This window comes from Peromyscus maniculatus, chromosome 11 (genome assembly GCF_049852395.1).
Source record: "Peromyscus maniculatus bairdii isolate BWxNUB_F1_BW_parent chromosome 11, HU_Pman_BW_mat_3.1, whole genome shotgun sequence".
NCBI lineage: Eukaryota > Metazoa > Chordata > Mammalia > Rodentia > Cricetidae > Peromyscus > Peromyscus maniculatus.
In genome coordinates, this window is record NC_134862.1 from 60,138,259 (window position 1) to 60,159,914 (window position 21,656).

At 41.9% G+C, this 21,656-nt stretch overlaps 2 long non-coding RNA genes across 6 annotated transcripts in view; both read right to left on the minus strand.

Annotated features, from left to right (window-relative positions):
- Positions 1-21,656, minus strand: part of LOC121821292 (uncharacterized) — a 133,535-nt gene that overhangs the window by 90,597 nt on the left and 21,282 nt on the right. The gene's annotated exons all lie outside the window — the stretch shown is intronic.
- LOC143267802 (uncharacterized) lies at positions 1,773-20,114 on the minus strand. The gene is made up of 4 exons (XR_013043324.1): positions 16,998-20,114; positions 13,645-13,818; positions 5,292-5,509; positions 1,773-4,519 (listed from the first exon to the last, which is right to left on the minus strand). It is a non-coding gene; the product is annotated as an uncharacterized LOC143267802 (long non-coding RNA).

Below are 21,656 nucleotides of genomic sequence, written 5' to 3' on the forward strand. Positions count from 1 at the left end.
AACCTCCAAAACCACCGGCAAAGAGAAAGCCTTCTTCCTTTAAGCTGATTGTCTTTGCTATTTTATTACAGTAAAGAAAAACACGCTGTGAGAACTTTGGGGCTAAACACGTTTCTGTCAGGGATGCCTCGGATACTTGTGTCCATCCTATAGCAATTGTAAAAAAAATTATCATTAATTTTTTTTTTTGGATGCAGCATAAATTGCATGGTTGATAGTAAGTACAAACGAATCACTACTGGAAGAGGCAGGATTTAGACCAAAAGAAGCTAGGGCGGTTGGGTCAGAGAAAAAGAGGAGGCTGTGTCTTTTAAACAAGTACAACCTGAACACTAACTGATGACCTTTCACGCCTGTTCCTTCCCACACCCACAAGCTTCACTGTTTCCTGCATTCAGCTTGCTAGGCTGGTTTGTGGGTCTTTGCCTTAGGGAAAATATGTAGCAGCAGAAAGAAAATACAGAAAGTAGTCACGTTCTGGTTTCTTCACTTTCCAAAGATAAAGTTAGCTTACTAGAAAGAACCTGTTCCATGGAAATAAAGAGCTGGGAGGTAGTGGGCATGGCAGCAACCCTTCTCCAGAGCTACTCTGCAGCCTGGCAGAAGTGGGGAGGCAAGGAAACACTTACTGCAGAATTCCAAAGGAAAGGAGGGCTGCCTAGCGGATACCTTGACTCACCTGAGACACTGTGACTCAGAAGCAGGAAAATCCTAGTTTTACTAAAATGTTGATAGGTGAGGGTTTGAAATGGAAGTCAAGCTGTCTGATAAGAGGTAACCCGAGTCGCAGACTTCACACCCTGGATGCACTCATAATGTGTGTGTGAATGAAGAGGAGTCTGGTCTGGTAGATGATTGGCAGATCAGTAACAGGATGATAACAAAGGGGACCAGCAAGGTGAGACTGGACTTTGACACAGTAGAGATTTAATAGGAGTTGAACTCCAGTGCTTAAAGCCACACACACCACCTGGCCACTGAGGTCAACCTAAAGCCTACACAGATGTCCAACACCTACCCCACCCCATTGTCCTTGATTTAAACATGTTAGCACTTTGGATGTCTTCGCTGGCTCCTCGGATGGACCCTTGGCTGAATCTCAAGTTGAGAGATGATCTCTTTCCATCCCCAGACTTACCCTTTACTTGACACCTGGGACACAGATTTACCTTCTGTGTTACAGTTATTTCAGTCAACTATTTTTATCCATGGCTGTTAGCCATAAGTTAGACTGTGTATCTCTTTAAGTGGCCCCTCTCCTTGAGACTTTAGGTGACTTTTGTGGTGAGTCATCTCAGCAGGTCGTATCTCCAACCAAGGAAGTATTATTTAATATCTTACAGGGCCTTCTTACAGTCATCAACTGGATAATTCTCTAAACTATCCCCAAAGTTTATCTGGAAGTTTTGGGGAGAAAAAACGTTCCTATGGCCATCAGTTCGTTCTACAGGCCTACACAAGTGTAAGCACTTAAGTTTTGACAGCATAAAGTGACATCAACAGACAAAAGCTCTTGCACCCCAAAAGTACAAGAATCAAAAAGCAACTAAGTAGTTTTACATCAAAACTAAACAGCTTCTTCTCAGCAGAGGAAAAAAAGGGAAACGGTATGCACGAATCCTAATTGGTCTTAATAAAAACCCGGAGCCAGACATCAGGGTGAAAGGTGAAAGGTCAGAGAAGCAGAGCAGCCACAGCCACCACCTCTTAACTCAGCAACTCCTCAGCCTGCAAGAGCCTGAAAAGGACTGAGCTCCTGTCTCCTCCCTCCTGCCTTCTATTCCTTTCTCTGCCCAGCCATATCACTTCCTGTCTCAACCTTCCTAGTGCTGGGATTAAAGGTGTGTGATCCCAAGTGCTGGAGTTAAAGGTGTGAGCCACCTCTGCCCGGCTGTTTCTCTTTTAGACTGGGTTAATCTCATGTAGCCCAGCATGGTCTCGAATTCACAGAGATCCAGACAGATCTCTTCCTCTGCCTCCTGAGTGCTAGGATTAAAGGTGTGTGCCACCACTGCCTGACCTCTGTGGCTAGCTCTGTCCTCTGATCTTCAGGCAAGCTTTTATTTCTTAGATTATAAGCAATATATCGCCACAAAACAGTCAACAGAGAGCTGAGGTGACCCAGGAGGCCAAATATGGAGTAAGGGTTATGTGATCTTTTTTTTGTTTTGTTTTTGTTTTTTCAAGATAGGGTTTCTCTGTGTAACAGTCTTGGCTGTCCTGGAACTCTCTTTGTAGACCAGGCTCGCCTCGATCCCACTAAGATCCGCCTGCCTCTGCTTCCCAAGTGCTGGGGTTAAAGGTGTGTGCCACCACCGCCCGGGAATGCGTTCATTCTTGATTGTCAGCAATGACTGGATTTAGAATCCCACGTGCTGTGGAATAATCCTTCTGTACACTGTAAAGATGTATTGCTCTCATTGTTAACAAAAAGCTGATTAGTCAATGGCTAGGCAGGGTTTTTGGGGCAGAGAAAAATCTGGGGAGAAGGTGGAGTCTGAGGAGACACCTGAGATGCAGAGCGAGCAGGATGGGAAGTACATAAATGAGGTAAACAAGCCTTGGGGCAGCACACAGATGAATAGAAATGGGTTCATATAAGCTATAAAAGCTAGCTAAAAACAAGCCTAAGCTATCAGCCGAGCCATTATAATTAATATTAAATCTCTGTGCGGTTACTTGGGAGTAGCTGCTGGGACACAGAGAAACTCCACCTACACCCAAGCAAATATGTCTCTAGATGCATCTATGACAGTATTTCTAGAATTATATAAAGGGGGAAGGTGCCACCACAAACATGGGTGGGACCTTCACAAGGGCTGGGGTCCCAGACTGAATGAAAAGGAGGAAGTGAGCTAGGCATGAGCATCATCACTCCCTGTCTCCTGACTACAGACACAATGTGACCAGCTGCCTCAGGTTCCTGCAGCCGGCCCTCCCCATAGGGATGGACAGCACCTTCAAACTGTGAGCCAAAGCAAACCCTCCATCCTTGAGTTGTTTCATCAAGTATCTTGTCACAGCACTGAAGAAGTAACTAATCAGGTGGACATCTGGAATATATAAAAACTCCAAAAAACTCAATGGCGAAAAATAATTAAAATGGCATTAAAAAAAACAGTTCAAAAAAATAGGCATATACCTAAGTAAGCATTCTCAAAAGAATGTATTCAAGGGGCTGGAGAAGTGGCTCAGAGGTTAAGAGCACTGCTTGCTCTTCCAGAGGTCCTGAGTTCAATTCTCAGCAACCACATGGTGGCTCACAACCATCTGTAATGAGATCTGGTGCCCTCTTCTGGCCTGCAGTCATACATGCTGTATACATAATAAGTAAATAAACCTTTTTTTTAAAAATGCATTCAAAATAGACAGCAGGGAGGAGGAAGAGGAGGAGGAGAAAAATAAAAAGGCCCAACATCACTAATCACTAGGAAAATGCAAATCCAAACCAGAATGCCCAAACCAGAATACCTCACTCCAGTAAGGATGGCTTTTATCAGAAAGACTAGAGTTAACAAGTACAGGAAAGAAAGTGGAGAAGGTGCAACCTTGCATGGTGTTGATGGGAATATAAACTAGTACAGCCACTATGGAAAAACATGTGGAGGGCTCTCAAGAAATTAAATAGTTCTCCTAAGTTAAAACATTGACATGTTCCTCATTTAAAAAATCAGAACCCTCTATCATCCTCATTGTCATGCACTTAGCTTAGCATCATTCGGATCTTGAAAGTGTTATACAGTATTGGAACAGAATGAGAAAAAAAATGGTACTATATTAGATATCTCTGTGGCTGCTGAACTGTAACAAAGGTATGTCTCACAAGACACTGAGACAACTTCTATTTCATCTCTCTACACCTATAGCTAAGATCCACTTTGAAAAAAAAATGATCATGTCTTGTATTTGTCTTGTCTTCTGTGGATGAAACATTTATTTATTTGGTCTCCTGAAAAGGATTTTCAAAGGCAGAAGAATCACAAGTTCAAGACAAGGATACAGAGTTCCAGGCCAACTGGAGAACAGACTGACTCCTCAGTCACTCACTGGGCAATTATGAAGAGAAAGAATGTCAGGGGAGAGGAAAAGGCAGGCTTACCGAGAGCTAAACACGATTTCCAGGGCAGATCAAAGTTGAGAAGATAGATTCCCTTCCAAAATGGCTCAACTTTATAAATATAAGATATATCAAGGGCTAGAAGCTTGTAAGAGGGCAAAGAAAGAGTTGGAGGAACTGGCAGAGTAGATGGGAGGCTGAGACAAACAGTAGTGATTCTACGTTCCTGAAATAAATTGTAGCCAAACAGAATCCGAAGTGGGCAGTGTGAGCCAAGTAGCAGAGTGTACTGAATGTCCCAACCCTCATGTGCACTTCTCATGAGGCCGTGGCTTAGTGCTTCTCCCAAAATGATCTTTAGATTCACAGTAGCAACACAGGCAAACTCCTGTCAACACACAGTGAAAATAGCCCTGGCCTTTATATCTCCTGGCCCATGTCCTCCAAAGAGTCAACACGCAGCTGAAAGCAAACACACACAAGGCCAAGAAAAATTAAGTAACAGGCTTTTGACACACTTCATGACTTCCCACATTTCCTATGTTTCTGAGAGAATAATCTATGCTTGTTAGTAAAGAATTAGTTATTGTTCTCTGGCAATAAATTTTTAACATGGTATATTCACTTGGTGGAACAGCTGTCAGCCTTATAATACATAAAGACTTGCAAAATATCTTTGTTTGTTTGTTTGTTTGTTTGTTTGTTTGTTTGTTTTTGAGACAGGGTTTCTCTGTGTAGCTTTGGAGTCTGTCCTGGAATTCACTTTGTAGACCAGGCTGGCCTCAAACTCACGAGCAAAATATCTTTATATTATTAGCAAGTAAAAGAAAATGGCTGTTATAGACCAATGGGAATTGTTAAATTATATTTTGAAAGAGGAAAACTGAGTCTACAAAATAAGCACATGTCAAAGATGCTTTATTTAATGTATCAGTTGTTTAATGAAAATAAATCACATTACAACCAATTGAACATTTTCTAAAAAGAAAAAAACATTTTCTTAAACCTTTATTAAAAAAACTAAATTTAGAAATAAAAAGCATCACACACCAATCTTACCAGATCTAAAACCTATGCATCTCAATGAACTTCTACGCAGTCAGAACAGGCATGCTAAAGCTATGGAGCCTCACTGCTCCATCACACTTTCACTACTGAACATATGTTCTGATGCACTTATCTACCCCCAAAACTAAAAATCTACGACAGAGTTACAACCAGAGAAAAGAATTACCTTTGTATCCTCTTTATAACAGGAGTCAGCTGCATTTAGTCCTCCAATGAAGAATTAAAGAACCGTAAATTTACATGGAAGAAGTGAGTGTTGAAATACATTTGCACATGGACAAAACCTGGCTTTCTCGTGGGGACAGAAAAAGGTTGCCTTTCCAGTGGGCAGAGTCACTGCGAGTTTGGTGACAAGAACTGTTTACATTTGCAATGGTCAGTTATCTGCAGAAGACAAAGTCGAAAAAATAGCCTCGGCAGAGACAAAAGGCCACATCTGGGAGTCATAGTATTTCTGTTTTTCATTATTACCTTCCTTCATTATTACATTTTTACTGAATCCAAATTCAACGAGATTTTGTTGGATAAGAGCTGAACTTAGGAGAATCACATGCCATTGTAACAGCTAAACGTTGTTTTCTGCCCAAGATCCAATCTTTCTCCTTTGGGGTTATAATGGATTCCACATCTTAGAAGACATGAGATTTCTAGATGACCCCAATATTTCATTGAAAAGATAGCTTAGTAGTCAGAACAAATTATATCTTATAATATAATAGCTTGCTATGTTTTCTGTGTGTGTACAAGTGTGTGCGTACGTGCGTGCGTGCGTGCGTGCGTGCGTGCGTGCGTGTGTGTGTGTGTGTGTGTGTGTGTGTGTGTGTTTAGATCTCAATAAACTGGAACACAGCCATGGATCTTCCCCATGACCAGTTTTATGCCACAAGAGCAGAGCTTTGTAGAAAGAATCCAGAAGCCTCAAATATTTACTGTTTGTCTCTTACAGAAAAAATGTTTACCGAGTTCTATCTAGTTTACCATAAAATGTCGGTAGGGGTCATTTTTAGGTTAATAGGTATAAATTCTATTTTTTTTTAAACATTACATACATGTTTCTTACAAATGTTTTGTTTACTGGTGGAACAGAACCTTTTTCAAGCTATTTCTCACACAGCAGGTATGTACGAAACACTGTGAGAGATGTTTACGATGTAGCCCCTCTTTCTGTGAAACTTCAGGTCTGTGCTGCTGAGATAAAGCCATGTGTTTGCTGTGTGGAGCTTTTGAATTCTTTTCCTGAAGTCAGCTAAAAATAGAGACAGAGATAGGAGGAGAAGGGCAAGGTGATAGTCTTAGGGACTGTGTGCAGGGACTGTGTAAATTTTTAACTTGGGTCTTAGCCTTATGAATCTTAAGTGTTAAGGTTAAAGCCAATTTAATAATTTACCGTGATGAAAGCATCTGCTTCAATCGTTACCAAGACCGGGTTTAAAGAAGAAAAGGTGCTTACTCGTCTCTTCTGGAGAAGAGTGGATGATCTCGTCCTTCAGATTTTACACTCACTGAGGTCATGGAACTCAAAGGCACATGTGAAGCCCCCGAGAGGTATCTTCGGGATGTGGTCGTTCAGCACTAAAGCTGCCCTGATTCACACACATTTCTAAGTTTTAAGATATTTTAAGTTGACGAAGCAGCTCCAGGCACTATGGGTGATCCCTTTGCAATGACCTCATCCTGAAAGGGTCCCTGGACTTGCATGTCAATATCTTCTTCCCTTGGAGGCTGTCCCTCATAGGATAGGAGTCTAGGATATTGAAAACCATCAAGATTCAGGCAACTGGTTTTCCTCACTGCTTAACTCCATAAGAACTTGAGAACAACACATCAATAATCCCAAATATTTACAGATTTAGAATTTTTACCTATTTGTTAGATAATAGTAGAATAAATAAATGAATTTAGGGTATTAAAATAACTTTTAAATACACTCTCCAGGAAATAACTCTCAGGCAATCAATATTAAATCCAGAACAATTCACCAGCTTTTCAAGGACCTTGTATATCAGCCCTTCCCAGTCATATTGTTGTAACATATTAATGTACTCTAATCAACTACAAGGTGTGTCTCCAGTTATCTTCACTGATAAAGGTTGAAGTATTAAAGATGAACATTGTTAGCTTTTTTTTTTTTTTCTCAGAAATTAGGCCTAGTTTCAAGGTGATTGCTATGGTAACCACTTTTACTCAGTTGTCTTCAGTTAACCCTATGTAAACTAGCAGGAAGAATTCAAAGTGAGGACTGTGTCCATGACCACAGGAGGCATCTGGCAGGTGAACAGCATCTGTATTTGCACCGCAGAGGCCAAAAAAAAAACAAAACAAAACAAAACAAAACTTGTGGCCCAGTTGGAAGTCTCAATAAGGAAGGAGAAATAAAGAACGGACAAAGCAGAAGGGACGGAGGAAGAGGAGGACAGCAGTTATAATGATTTGGGGAGTAGGAAGAAGAGAAGGAGGAGCCAATCACAAGCCAGAAGAGGGCAGGCAAAAGGGAAACCAAGTGAGGGTGGGTGGGCAGTCAGTGTCCTGGGAAGCAGGAGCCCCATAGCTGTGAGGCAGTCACATGTACTGATAACAATCCTGAAGATGATTTAAACACAAGTGAGCAGGGGAGCCTTTGTAGACTCTCCCTCACTGAAAGGGATGCTGGCTAGAGAGGATATTGCCAATAGCCCGGCCTTTTAAAACTTGGATACACCTAAGGGTGTGTGGAGACTCCAAATGAACAAGGGGATTTTGAAAATATCAGACAAAGGTGAAATATTTTTAAGGGAGCCTTTGTTCTCGAGAGGGCAGGAAAGGCCAGGATTGTGAACAAGGCTGGTCTTGAAGGGGAAAGGCACACCTTTTCCACATAATCTAGAGAGGAGATAAGAGGAGAGGCCTGTATTGTTCAGTCTGTTCACAGCCTTCAGACCTGTAGGAGGGAAGTCACTGAGAGGAAAGAGTTCAGGGCAAGACATGGCAGTGGAGATGGACAAGATGGCTGAGCTCATGAGGGAAGGAATGTCAACAGTGAAAACAAAGGGAATCACAGGTACAGCCTTAGGGTATGTAAACATTTTCCAGAAGAATCAGAGAAACAAGTACAGACAGCAGAGCGAGTACCCATAGGCGACAGATGCAAAGCATGTTGTCACAGAAGGCATGTAATGAATATTTCAAAGGAAGACGAAACGGAAGGATGATGGAGTTTATCCACAGATCAGAAGCTGCAAATAGAGTCGGATAAATGCAGGCAAGTATCTAGTGGATTTTGGCCACGAGGAAAATTCCATTAAAATTCAAGAAAGTTTCCTGTAAAGATGGATGAAGTCAGGTTTCACGGGCTGGCAGTAAGGAATGAAAACAGCTATGGAAATGCTTCGCCTGTGCACACATGTGAGAAGTAAGGTGCTGAGGATGTAGCTCAGTTGGTAGAGGCTTGCCTAGTGTGCGCAAAGTCCTGACCTCAGTCCTCAGCACTGAATAAACAGGGTACCGTGGCACGTGCCTGCCTGTAACCTCAGCACTCGGGAGGAAAAGCCAGAGGACTAGATGTTCAAGGACAGACACCCTTAGTCATGTGGTGAACTCTAGGACAGACTTGGATACGTGAGACCCTGTCTCCAAAAATAAAAGATAAAACTACAGCAAACAAACAAACAAACAAACAAAGGAATTCTAGAAGTGAAAAGAGCATGAGACAAAGGCTAACAGTTTGATGAGTTGGAAGAGCTGTAGTGTTTTCTAATCAAGAGAAAACTATAGCAGTAGGTATGGGACGGGCTGTTTCTGTTTAGATGTGTGTTTTGCTGCTACCAGATCAACAACTTGGTTATCCCATAGGATTATTGCAGGAATCAAATGAATCTACTTTGTGAATGAAAAGAGTTATGTTCATATTATTATTTTAATTAAATGGAAAGTCTCATTTGTGACATTTATTATCAATGTCATAAACAGGACATTGTGACATTTTTATAAACGTCATTCATTTATTATAAGTGTCCAAGACATTTATAATTCCAGCTGTTGTTTTCTATGAATGCAGTTATGCGTCAGTAAACGTTATCTTGAGGATTCTCTCCTGGCAGCCACTAAAATCCTTGATTATTCTAAAAGATGGGATCCCTAGACAAACCAGAACCAGCAGTTTCTAACTCAGAATGAACAGAGAAAAACACACCAATGACATCGAGCTCATTCTGTGGTCCTTGCGCATCTCTGCTTCATAGAGACAAACTGTGGGTTTGGGGGATTGTCCTGATTTCCCTGTCAGTTAAATAAAACGTGTATGTTCGCTCTGCATCGCCCAGGTAAATCTTAGGTCACATTGTAAAGTCAAGCCCTTTATCACGCTCTGACAGCAGGGAAAAATCACTCCTGGGAAATACCATTATCGGAGGGAAAAGAGTGTTTCGAGCTCTTTGGCTTGAGGTTGTCTCCAGAATTTAAAAACCACTAAAGCCCCTGGCATGGCCATGCAGAGCGGTCCCAGCACGGCTGGATCTGAAGGCAGGAAGTGGGTAGCTGGGGGTGAGCCGGGCCTTCCCAGTGAAATCCCACCCCAAAAGAAAACAACAGAAAGGACCTTTGGGAAATGTTGTCAGCAATGACAAAGTGATTAAATTGTATCCTGGCTAAAATACATAAAAAACCCACTCTGCCTGTGAGAGAGTTTAGCAGAGGCATGCGTGGCTAATATGAATAAGACTCTGGGTTGGAGCTCCAGTTCCGTAAAATAAATAAATCAAATCAAGTCAAACAAAACCCATCGGTTATCAGAATGGCACAGCCTGCGATTTTATCTAAACTTTCTTTGTAAATGTAGATTTTTCCAACCGTTGGCACGAGGTGTGAACTCTGTGGCCTGTGCCTCAGAGCACCATTCCTCCTCTGCTATGGTTTCCTGTGCTCTAGAACAACGAATCCTATCGAAATATGAATTTTTCTTCTTGTAAAGTGGAGATGAGGGTCGTCTCACAAAGGCAACACTGGCACCCTTCTTGGGCACAGTAAGCTCTGCACATACCATCCTTGTTTGGGGGAACCTGTGGCTGCCCAAGAGTCCACGCCACGAAAACAGATACTGTGGAGATTTCAGAATAAGAACCCAGGCCACACAGTGGTGCTGACAGTCAGCAGATTCTTAGTGCGGGTGGTGCTGGGGGAGGGTGGGAACAAGATGGAAGGTGGAATACTTGAACATTATTTTGGTCATTTGTCAACATCCTTAAAATGTAGGGGATTGTCAATTTTGAAAGTGGTTTAATATCTCCCTTTATTCCATTTCATAGGAATTGATGAATAATCATAAAAGCTGTGTTGTAGGAGCCCTGGATGAAGGCTATTTCATCTACACCTATATTGGTTTAACTAAGGTGACTTAAGTGGAAAGCTGTTACACTTGGCTATTGTATACTTCCTTGTATCTAGTGAATTTCCTGAGCATTCTCTTCACTGTTTCTCTCTCTCTCTCTCTCTCTCTCTCTCTCTCTTCCTCTCTCCCTCTCTCTTCTTCCCCTCACATTCTGTGTGTGTGTGTGTGTGTGTGTGTGTGTGTGTGTGTGTGTGTGTGTGTGTGACACCTACCCTGGGTGAAAGGATGCTTGGTAAGAAGCGAGAGAGAGCAGTCCTCTCCGCTAGTCTTACATAAGAACCATACTGGCAGCAGGTCCCCTGAGCCATCCTTGTCACATTCTGATGTCTGCTGAAGACACGAACATCCCTGAAAATCACTGGAAGAAGAATGAGTCACAGGTGATACCTGCCACACACGTTATCCTCAAGGTAAACGCAAGTCAGGAGACAAGGCCACAGAGTCCCAAAATAGTCTGAGCCTGTCACTTAGTACCCAAAATAATTACTCAAGAAATAGCTCTTTCTGAAGGGAGAAATTACCCCATCAGTATAAAATGACACTGTCATGAGACTGCTGGATAACAATTTTTTTTAACAATTTTTTAGTACTCATTCTGACAAGAAAATTGCAAATTAAAATTGTATCAGCTAAAGGGAGTCAAGAATTGTTTTCTAAAAGCTTTTCTTAGATCCAGTCCAGGTTTGAAATAACCCCCACCGAGGGAGCCAGTCAAGAGAATCTAAGGTAAACTAGAAAGCAAGTACCCAAGTAAAACCAAAAGCCCAGGAGCTTGGCTTGGGGGAGGCTCACCACCCAGAGTTCCAAGCAAATGCATGCTGGGGAGACAGAAACATGTCCTATTTCAGAGTGCTTGGTGGTGCTTGCTGAGTTAACAACGTCTAAACAGGCCAGGCACACATGTCTCTAACAGTTGGAGATTGATGGGTGTATTAGTGTCCTTGCATGCTGTAACAAATTTCCACACACTGAGACTTAAAATATTTGCCTAATTCTGGCAGATAGGCATGCAAATCAAGACGTGAAAAATGCCGATACTCCCTGTAGATTCTGAGTGAGATTCTGTTCTGGTGCTTCTCTTGAAGTTTCATTCATGTTCAGGCAAAGCCTAGGGCTCTGGCTTATGCATGGATGCATCCCTCCAGTCTGCCTCCGCTGTCACATGGTGTCCTCCCTCTGTTTGTGTCTCTATCAAAAGTTATCTCTCCTTACATGGACTCTAGTCATTGAGTTAAAGTTCATCATAATTCAGGATGCCTTCATCTCAACTTGATTACATCTAAAAATGCTACTTCTAAATAGTATTATTACACACCAGGGATAAGGCTAGGACCATATTCGGGGAGGGGTCCCCATTCAATCCATAAAGCCAGGTCTGATATGGCATAACCATTCATCACTAGTGTGATCTGGACACTTGTGGTATTATAATGTGAGGAAAACATTGACTATTAGGGCTGAAAACAACCAGGCAAAAACCTTTCTTTCTTCATAGACAATTACCTAACTTTCCAAAGTAGCATCTTGCAATCAGCCAATCATTGAGATCCAAGATGAAGTCAGGTGGGGGGGATGGGGCAAGTGACCTGTTGCCTCTTTATTTAAAAAGGAGGAGGAGAAGAAAGAAAGAAAGAAAGAAAGAAAGAAAGGAAGGAAGGAAGGAAGGAAGGAAGGAAGAAAGAAAGAAAGAAAGAAAGAAAGAAAGAAAGAAAGAAAGAAAGAAAGAAAGAAAGAAAGAAAGAACCAGCCAGGCATAGTGATCAACACAATTATAATCCTAGCACCTGGAATATAGAGACAGGAGGATCAGGAGTTGAAGGATAGCTTTGACTGCATAACAAGTTCAAGTCCATCCTGGGCTACATAAGACCTTGTCTAAAGAACAAAAACATAAAAAGTGAGAATGATTCACTTTTCTTATACAGAAGATAAAGAATGCTCTATAACAAACACCTCACCCAGACTCACTGGTATTTTTCTTGTGAAGGAGAGAAGACTGAAGGTGCTAAGAGTTACCCATTGCCCATAATCCATCTCACCTCTGCCTTATACAGAAGATAAAATTACCCATAGCCCATAAACCATCTCATCTCTGCTGTGGAATAATCCTTCCATACACTGTGAAGATGCGTCGCTCTCATTGGTAATAAAAAGCTGATTGGCCGTTAGCTAGGCAGGATTTTGAGGGCAGAGAGAATACTGGGAAGAAAAAGGGCAGAGTTGGAGGAGATGCCATTAGATGTAGAGTGAGCAGGATGTAAAGTATGTAGATGAGATAAACAAACCCTGGGGCAGCACACAGATAAATAGAAATGGATTATTTGAAGTTATAAAAGCCAGCTAAAAACAAGCCTAAGCTATCAGCTGAGCATTTATAATTAATAATAAGTCTCTGTGTGGTTATTTAGGAACTGGGTAGTAGGACAGAAAAGTCTGCCTACATACCTCTGCCTCTAATAAAGTGAACCAAGCATGAGAATAGAATCCAGCTATGTATTCCATCCAGCTCCAAAAGAGCCTTCATTCTAAGAACTGCTTTGGCATCAAGGAGTGTGTGATGGACCCAAAAGCCTCCCAGTCTCTAGACACAAAGAAGTGCCATAGAAGGATGGTTTTTAACTCCCACCAGGTTAACTGTCTTCCCTTACTGCTTGTTTGTTGTTTGTTTGGTATAACAATCCTTGGACTTTATCTAAATAGTAGAGAAATGGAAATTAAGAAAAAGAAGGATCTGGAAGAAATATGGGAGTGTAGCAGTTGAGCACAACTACACACAAAATACATAAGCAGCATTGTCTAGGGATCAAAGAAGAGATGTATTTACCCCAGTGAAGATGCTACATAGATGGAATATGAACGTCCAAGGGCCACTCCTTGCAGCAGCAGAGGGGGAAAGAAGTCTGTTATGGAGAGAAAAGAGGATAAGGAAGATGCAATTGTAGATGAGACTATATGGCATTCCACTGAATAACAGGAAACACGCTGATGTAGAGGCGCTCTTTTGCTCTTTCTCCACAATCTCACGAGTTAGGGTCCCCTATTCATAGAAGAAGTAGCTAAGGGTTAGAGAGTTGTGAGCATTGCGCCCATCATCACATTGCTAATCACTGATGAACCTACTATGACCCCAGGGACTCGGAACCAAGATGATTCTTACCAGAAAGAAGAGTGAAAAGGCAGAAAGGAAAAACCATTTTCAGTTGGTTCTTAGTGACACAAAAGTAGCAGGTTTGGGGATGTGAAGACAGTCTTTAAAAGAATAAAACGGGATCCATCCAGGATCGATGGGAAATGTGACTTTGGTGCTGTTTTTGATTAATTTCCTGAAGCCCTGTATGGAAAGGAACAATCTGTGGTTAGTTTAGTAAGAGGTCAGAGCTGAAATTCAAGACTTATATATATATTAACACAACCGAGCAACCGAGCACATTCTTTCTTCTCCGGTTTCATCTGATCCCTTTTAAGATCCACGCAGCACAGCCTGTGTCCCAGCTGGAGGTAGGGCCTGGCTTTCAGCAAGGCATGAGGGGGATTTCCCACACAGCACTGTGAGAGAACCTGCGTGGGAAGCTCATTTGCATAGTCAATGTGCATAAAGAAGCTTCAATGTGTGGACTATTGTAAATAAGGAAGGTAATCCAACCTGTTCCATTTGTCCTCACTGAGTCATACGGCACTGGAGACAGATAGCTTTATGGACACAGTCTAAGTTGCAGTGCTGTGTCATAAAAACAACTAGAGAAATGGCATGTTGCTTGGAAAGCAGGGTGGGGACTATTCGGAGAGAGGAAGGGGACAGGAGGAGGTAGTAGAGAAGAAGGATGAATTAGGACCAAGTGTAATAGGTACGAACATGCCACAATGGAACCCTTTACTTGTGTGTGTTAACTTTATATTTTAATTTTAAAATTCTTTTAGTGAGAATGCCTTCCCAGGATTGTTTTTCCTCCATGGAATAGCTTATTAAGCATATTCTGTATGCCATTTACTTCTCTCTCTCTCTCTCTCTCTCTCTCTCTCTCTCTCTCTCTCTCTCTCTCTCTCTCTCTCTCTCCCTCTCTCTCCCTCTCTCTCCCTCTCTCTCCCTCTCCCTCTCTCTCTCCCTCTCCCTCTTCCAGGTTTTCACACTTTTATTGTTAAGCTCAGGAATAATTACACAGATCTTTCATTGACAGCTCATCAAACAAACCAGAAATGAACCCAACCAGAGGCGGGCAGAGGTGGTGCCTGTCCCTTATGCCTTTCCTGTCACTGTTGGTTTGTTTCCCCAAGACAGACTCTTATTGTTATGTAGCCCAGGCTAGCCTGGAATTCATGATTCTCCTGCCTTGATCTCTGAAGAGCTAGGATTATACCCCCAGCTTCATATCACGTGACTTAACTGACGATTAAATTTTATGCAGCCTTAAGTTTATTCTTAGAAGGCTTAAGACTATAAACCTAACAGCGTATCCTCATGACTCCGGGTATAACCACAATAAACTCGTCTGTCATCGGTGACTAACATTTTCCTGGGTCTGGACACTAGCGTCTCAGCAGGTCTTTGCCTTCTCTGTCATGAAGTATATCACCCTTCTAAATTCATCCAACACGAACAGCTGTCATTCTCTACTTTTCAACTGATCTCTGGCTCAGAGCCGCTCTGTTCCATGGTCATCTCTGCCTTCACCCCTGGATACCCCACACTTTCATTTCAGATACTCCATACCTATAGGTATTTTAAAGGCACAAGATTAGGAAAACACTCCACAGTTACAGACAGATGAGATGGCAGCCCAGTTCTACCTCTGCTTGCTCTGAAGCGTTGATTACTTTTCCCTCCCTATGCTTCCACTTCCTCATCAGCAGAAGAGGAGTAAAACAGTGCTGGCTCCCCAGGGTGATTGGAAGAATTAACATAAGATAATCACAGAGCACGGTACATGGTGAGTGCTCTCTGTACAATCAATGATGCAGTTTCCAGGCTCTGCTTGCTGCTGTGGCACCCCATCCCCCTTCACCTGCCCCTCCGTCCACATCGTATCCCTGAATGTGAACTCATCTCTGCACTTCCCCTTTTCTCATTTTTAATCATATAGCAAAAGAAGAATTATATATACGGAATCGAATAAAAAATGTTTGTTTCCAAACAGAGACTGACAAACTGAATGGGTAACAGAGGAAAGACAGATTTACAATGGAAGCCGCCAACATTGGAAATGAGACATGGCTGGTGGTCTCGCTCCGTCTTTTAGGTAAAAGGAATCAATACCTTGAGGAGCATTCTCTCTGGTCAGGAGAGATCCCTGTAAGGGTTCAGCTGTCAAAGGCATCTCACAGCTTTGAGAGGGGTGCTTGGGTTAAGCAAGCTGTGTAAATACCAGCAGTGAAAACCAAGCAAACCAGGAAAACAAATCAGCAACAACAAAAGCTCGCAGAGAAGAGGCTGCCGCAATGGCTGTGGCTGAATTTAACCATTCTAGGGCCAGTGGGAGCTCTCTCTCCTAGGCTGGGTGACCTTGGGTAAGTGACTATACTTCTGTCTGCCTTGGATTCCTCGACACAAAGCCAGATTAATAATATTAACAACAGCGTGTTAAAGGCAAGTTAATAAAGGTCAGGCCAGTGACTCGGTTGACAAAGTCCTTGCCATACAAGCCTTAGGACCTGAGTTTGATCCTCAGCACCCAGTTTCAGTCCTGGGGAAGTAGGGGTAGGTGGATGACCTCCGCTTGCTGACCAGCCAGCCTAGCCTAATCAGAGAGCCAGAGGCCAAAGTGACCCTGTGTCCAAGCAACAAGGTGGACTGCTGCTGAGGAGTGATATCCAAAGTTGACCTCTGGCCTCAACACCAGCATGCACCTGCCTGTACTTGTGCCAACACCCCCCATCCCACCCCACCCCGCACCCCCACATGAGATAATGGTGCTAGGCATGTGGCTCTTACCAGTAATCTAAGTTTCCAGGAGGCTTAGACAAGAAGATTGCCATAAATACAAGGCCACCTTGAGCTACAGAGTGAGTTCTGGCACAGCCTGAACTACCGATACCCTATCTCAAATACAAAATTAATTAAGACATGGTAATGGTATTAACTATTACATTCTATGAGTCAATTGAAACAGGTATACACTGCAAAAGTGATATCTGAGACTGTTTTATAGGTGATAATGAGGATAACTGGGCCTTAATAAATCCCACTGATGCCTTCTTGATCAGATTGTTCTGCACCTGACATAAAGTTAAGGGGTTCTTTTGACATATTTGCTCAAATCTAAAACTCTGCTGTAAAAGACAAGCATTGTTCTCTGCGATTTACATATCTGCTGATGTGTTATTTTGGAATCTTGGAGTCTTTCTAAATATTCTCTAAGTTCACCATACTGGGGAAAAATGGTGCCTTAGATTGATAACCAGAGTCCAGTGCCCAGTGTTAGCATCCCAAGTGAGTAACAAGGTAGATGTCTACAGGCCAGTCTCTCAGCCTCACAGCCTTGGTCTTCTTAGACAAGCCACAGGATGTACACATACCCAATGCACAGGTCTAAAAGCTGTGGGTCAAGATGAGCATCATCTTTACTTCCTGTTAGGTCGTACATCTGGAACGTCACACAGACACTAGACTAGAACTTTCAGTCTGGTAGATTAAATCAAGATGCTATAGAATTCCTGTGCTAGGGAAGAAGAAAGACTATAAAGACAGTTGAAGCAAAACAAAGTCCGTGGTTCTTAGTGACACTATCTGAAAATACTTTCTGTCTTAATCTTTCTTGGATAAAAGATTGTCTCGGTAGGAGACATGAGCTCACAGATAAGAACTAAAGAAACCAGGAATGGTAAACACACAGGGTTGTCTCTTCAAAGGGAGAGATATATAACCTGTTTTCTGCCCAGAAGGCTGGGAGCGGAAGTGGTTAATAGCCTGGTGACCTCTGCGCCATCTGTATGCCGAGGTCACACAGGCTCCTCCAGACCCCAGACACTTACATTGAGCCGGTTTATCTCAGCCAGTCTCTAATCCTGTCCTCCCCAGGCCCTTATCATGAGCATTGTTTACCTTGAGCCTCCTCTGTGGGTTCTATTGAACCTGTCTTTGTGGAAAACGGTCACATGTACCTTACAAAAGCTTTTGAAGTAATCAAGTCTTAAGCTTTATAGTGCACACAGGACTGAGTTCATTATCACCAGGAAATTTTCCACCAAATTGACTGTGCTTAAGTATGCCTAAAAATAAACTACCAGGTGTCAGACTCTAAGTCTGAACAACACTGGCTACTGAGTTATGTTGAACTAGACTTCCTTCTTGCCTCTCATGGGTCAACTCTCTGCAGGACCGGACTGACCATGGCATTTGCAGAGACCATCCATGTGTCTCTACTGGGTTGGTGAAAACAAAGATTAAAAAAGATATTTTTAATGTTAAAGTCAATTAATTCTATTTTGTATAACTTGAAACCAACAAATGACTTTTATTTAAAAAAAAAAATATGTTAACTGAAATAGAATTACGTCACTTCCCAAATTCATTTTCTTCCTCCAGTCCCTCCTGGTTACCCTCCCATGCACTCCCACTCTCAGGTAGATAGCCTTTTTCATTCATTCGTTACTACTGTTACATACATGCATACAGATGTATGTATATGTATACACAAATATATAGAAATACAACCTGCTGAGTCCATTTTTGTTGTTTGTACATATATGATTTCAAGACTGACCCCTCTGCACTGGACAACTAATAGGGAGCATATTCCTGGAGAGACTAATTCTACCTCTCCTGGCAGTCATTAATTGCCTATAGTTCTTTGTGTAGGGTTGGGACCCTGCAAGTTTTTCCCCTTCCATGTTAACATGTCCATTGATAATGCCGTTGTTCCCATTTTACTTGTGCAGCCATTTCCAGGAGACTGTTTCATGGTGTACTTCTTAGTATTCTGGCTTTTACAATCATTCTGCCCCCTCTTCCGCCATGTTCCCTGAGCTACAGATGCAGGAGCTATGATGTATCTGTGGGACTGGGCTCCCCTCAATCTATTGATCTCTGTACTGTATGTTTAAGAAAATAGTATCAAAATAACTAAACTTAATCATGACTCCTAGGATGATATTGGCTCAAAACACTTTCTTGGGATTTCCTCTAAATGAGATGACCCCTTAAAACACTGAAAATATTATACTATAAATAAATGATTTTTTTTAATTTTTTAACCTCTGCAAAAAGAACCTGCTCAAAAGTTGGAAATATTTCAGACATCCAGGTTCCAAAAAGTCCCTCAAGCATTTGACTTATTTCCAGAAGAAACAGATAGCTTGGGAGCATTCTCCACACTCATCATAGTAGACAAGGCAATGGATTCATACAGTTTCTAAGTGCCCATGTGAATCTTCATAACACATAGGGGTTGGGGTGGGGTTATGCTCAATAAGTTCAAAAGAACTACAAGAAAAAGATTTTGCATTCCAAGCCAAACTGTTTACATGTGACATTTTCCTGCATGGGCAAGCCTCTTCAGTTTTATCTTGACATATCTACTGCTATCTCTCTAAAAGCTTTTTCACATTAAAAAATGCCATTTCACACATAGCAAAACCCTCAAATCTTTCTCTCACACATGCCAAAAAAATCATCATATGATCTCTGGGAAATTGGTTATATTTTTATCATGAACAAGAACTAGCGAGTTTATGTTACATAAGTGTATATGAGTAGTATGCATTATCTTATTAACAAGCTATGGTAAAGTTGACCTGCACAGAGTGTACATAGCATAACTAAGGTATTGTCTCTTCCATGTTCTTTTCTCTTCCAATTCTTCTAAAATTATTTTAGTTATATACTTTCTGAGTGGTTTTATCACTGGCTGTTTAAATCTAGCCATGACCTCCATAAAATAGAAAATGAAAAATCAAAAGACACAGGACTCAGCCACGTGGTTGAAACAACACATTTTTACCCCAGGGGGAAACACTAATCCCCCCTATCAATGGCCTCCACCAAGCTGAGTGGCACATCCCATTAACCATGGATAACTCATCACTGCCAGTCATCTTGCCTCTGCTGTCATGGCCAACACCAGAATTCTATGGCCAGACCAAGGGAAAATAAAGAAACCAATGGGTAACTTGACAGTGGTGCTGTCCTTGGTCTGGCCAAGCAAAAACATGTTCAGAGCGTTATCTACCCAGTAATGGGATCGTTCCCTCAGTTCCTAGATAATAGTGGCAGGGAGACACAGGAAGAAGTCTAACCTTGCTGAACTGGGACACAACATGCAAACTGAGTGTTTGTTAACCGGTGGATTCGGTGGGTGCTTTGTCATCTTGGCCCAGGTCTCATTTACTTGCTGAAGAACCTGAGTTGCTTTGTATAAAATTTCAGCATTATAAGGAAAATGACCCATTTGTCCTAAATTCCAGCAAAGGAGCTATGAACACCAGAACAATTTCTTATCCACATAGAACATATATGTGTGTGTGTGTATACATATATATGTGTGTGCATGTATATATATTTGAATATATATGTATGTTTGAATATATGTATTCAAACTTCTGGGCCACTCAACAAATGTGTGAGTGCGCGAGTGTGTACACGTGTATTTGTGTGTTTGAAGCTTAAAAGAGATTTTACTTATATCCTTGAAAGGCTATTTAGCCGGGCGGTGGTGGCGCACGCCTTTAATCCCAGCACTCGGGAGGCAGAGCCAGGCGGATCTCTGTGAGTTCGAGGCCAGCCTGGACTACCAAGTGAGTCCCAGGAAAGGCGCAAAGCTACACAGAGAAACCCTGTCTCGAAAAACGGAAAAAAAGAAAAAAAGAAAGGCTATTTAATGAACCCTGAACCAAGCCTGATGACCTGAGTTGGATCCCAGGACCTACATGGTAGAAGGAAAAATCTGATTCCTCCAAGTTATCGTCTGACTTCACACTCATGCCATACCACGTGGACACAAACACTTGAACGTACACACACACACATGCACACACACACATGCACCTACACACTCACACTTAAATGAGCGAATAAGTGAATGAATAAATGCAATTTATTTTAAAAATTACCTTTATTTACATTTATTTATTTATTCATTCATTCATTCATAAGTTGGGCTTTGGTGGTATACCATACTTTGGTCTGTCATGTGGTCCCTATCAGAGTAGACATGTATGTTGCTTCTCCCTGGGAAGTTTTGACACAACAGATACTCACTGTTAAGGCTCATTGCAGCTATGGTACAAGTGTAAAACTCAAGACACACAGACTCCTGGTTTTGATCAGAAGTTAATGACTCATAATATCTTCTAGATCCTTATTGTCACAAATGACAGCGTTTCCTTGCTTTTTAAAGGCTACTCTAATGTGCCCTTTAAGATATGTGGACCATACCTCTTTCTTCAGCTATTGATAGACGGGTGTGTTGCTTTGAAATGTTCATGATCACAAATAGCATTACAATGAACAAGGTGTCTCTTTGACACACTAATTTCATTTCCTTTGCATATGTACCTAAAAGTACGATTGTCCAATATATGGTAGTTGTATTCTTACAACCTTCATACCATTCTCCACACTGGCTGTGTAAATTTATAATCCCATAAGCAACATAAGCATACATTAAAATATAACATTGTATCCCATAAATCTGTAAATCGTTTGTTTAATAAAACACTAAAAATAAAAATTATGTTTTTTAAAGAAAAGAAACCTGGGTTTCTTTTGGACACGAAGAAGTAGAGACTGCATAAGGCTTGTGTCTGTAGAGCAGCAGTTCTCAACCTCTGGACCATGACACCCTTTGGAGGTCAGATGATTTTTTCACAGGAGTCACCTAAGACCACTGGAAATATCAGATATTTACATCATGATTCATAACAGTAGAAAAACTACAGTTACGAAGTAGCAATGAAAGTAGTTTTATGATTGGAGTCACCACAGCATGAGGAACTGTATTAAAGGGTTGCAGCGTTAGGAAGATTGAGAACCACGGCTCTAGAGGGTGACACAGGGAAGCATCCACAGTCAAGGAGGAGAGGGCTTGCAGTTTTAGCCAGTGTTTGATGTCAGAGCCAGTGTTGGCACAAACAGAGAAGGGTGCCATGGCTACCTCCCTGTGGAGGTGGCCACAGCTCAGTGAAGCATGCCGGAGGGAAAACGGGTGTGTTTTCTAATGAGTATTCTACAGCTCTTGT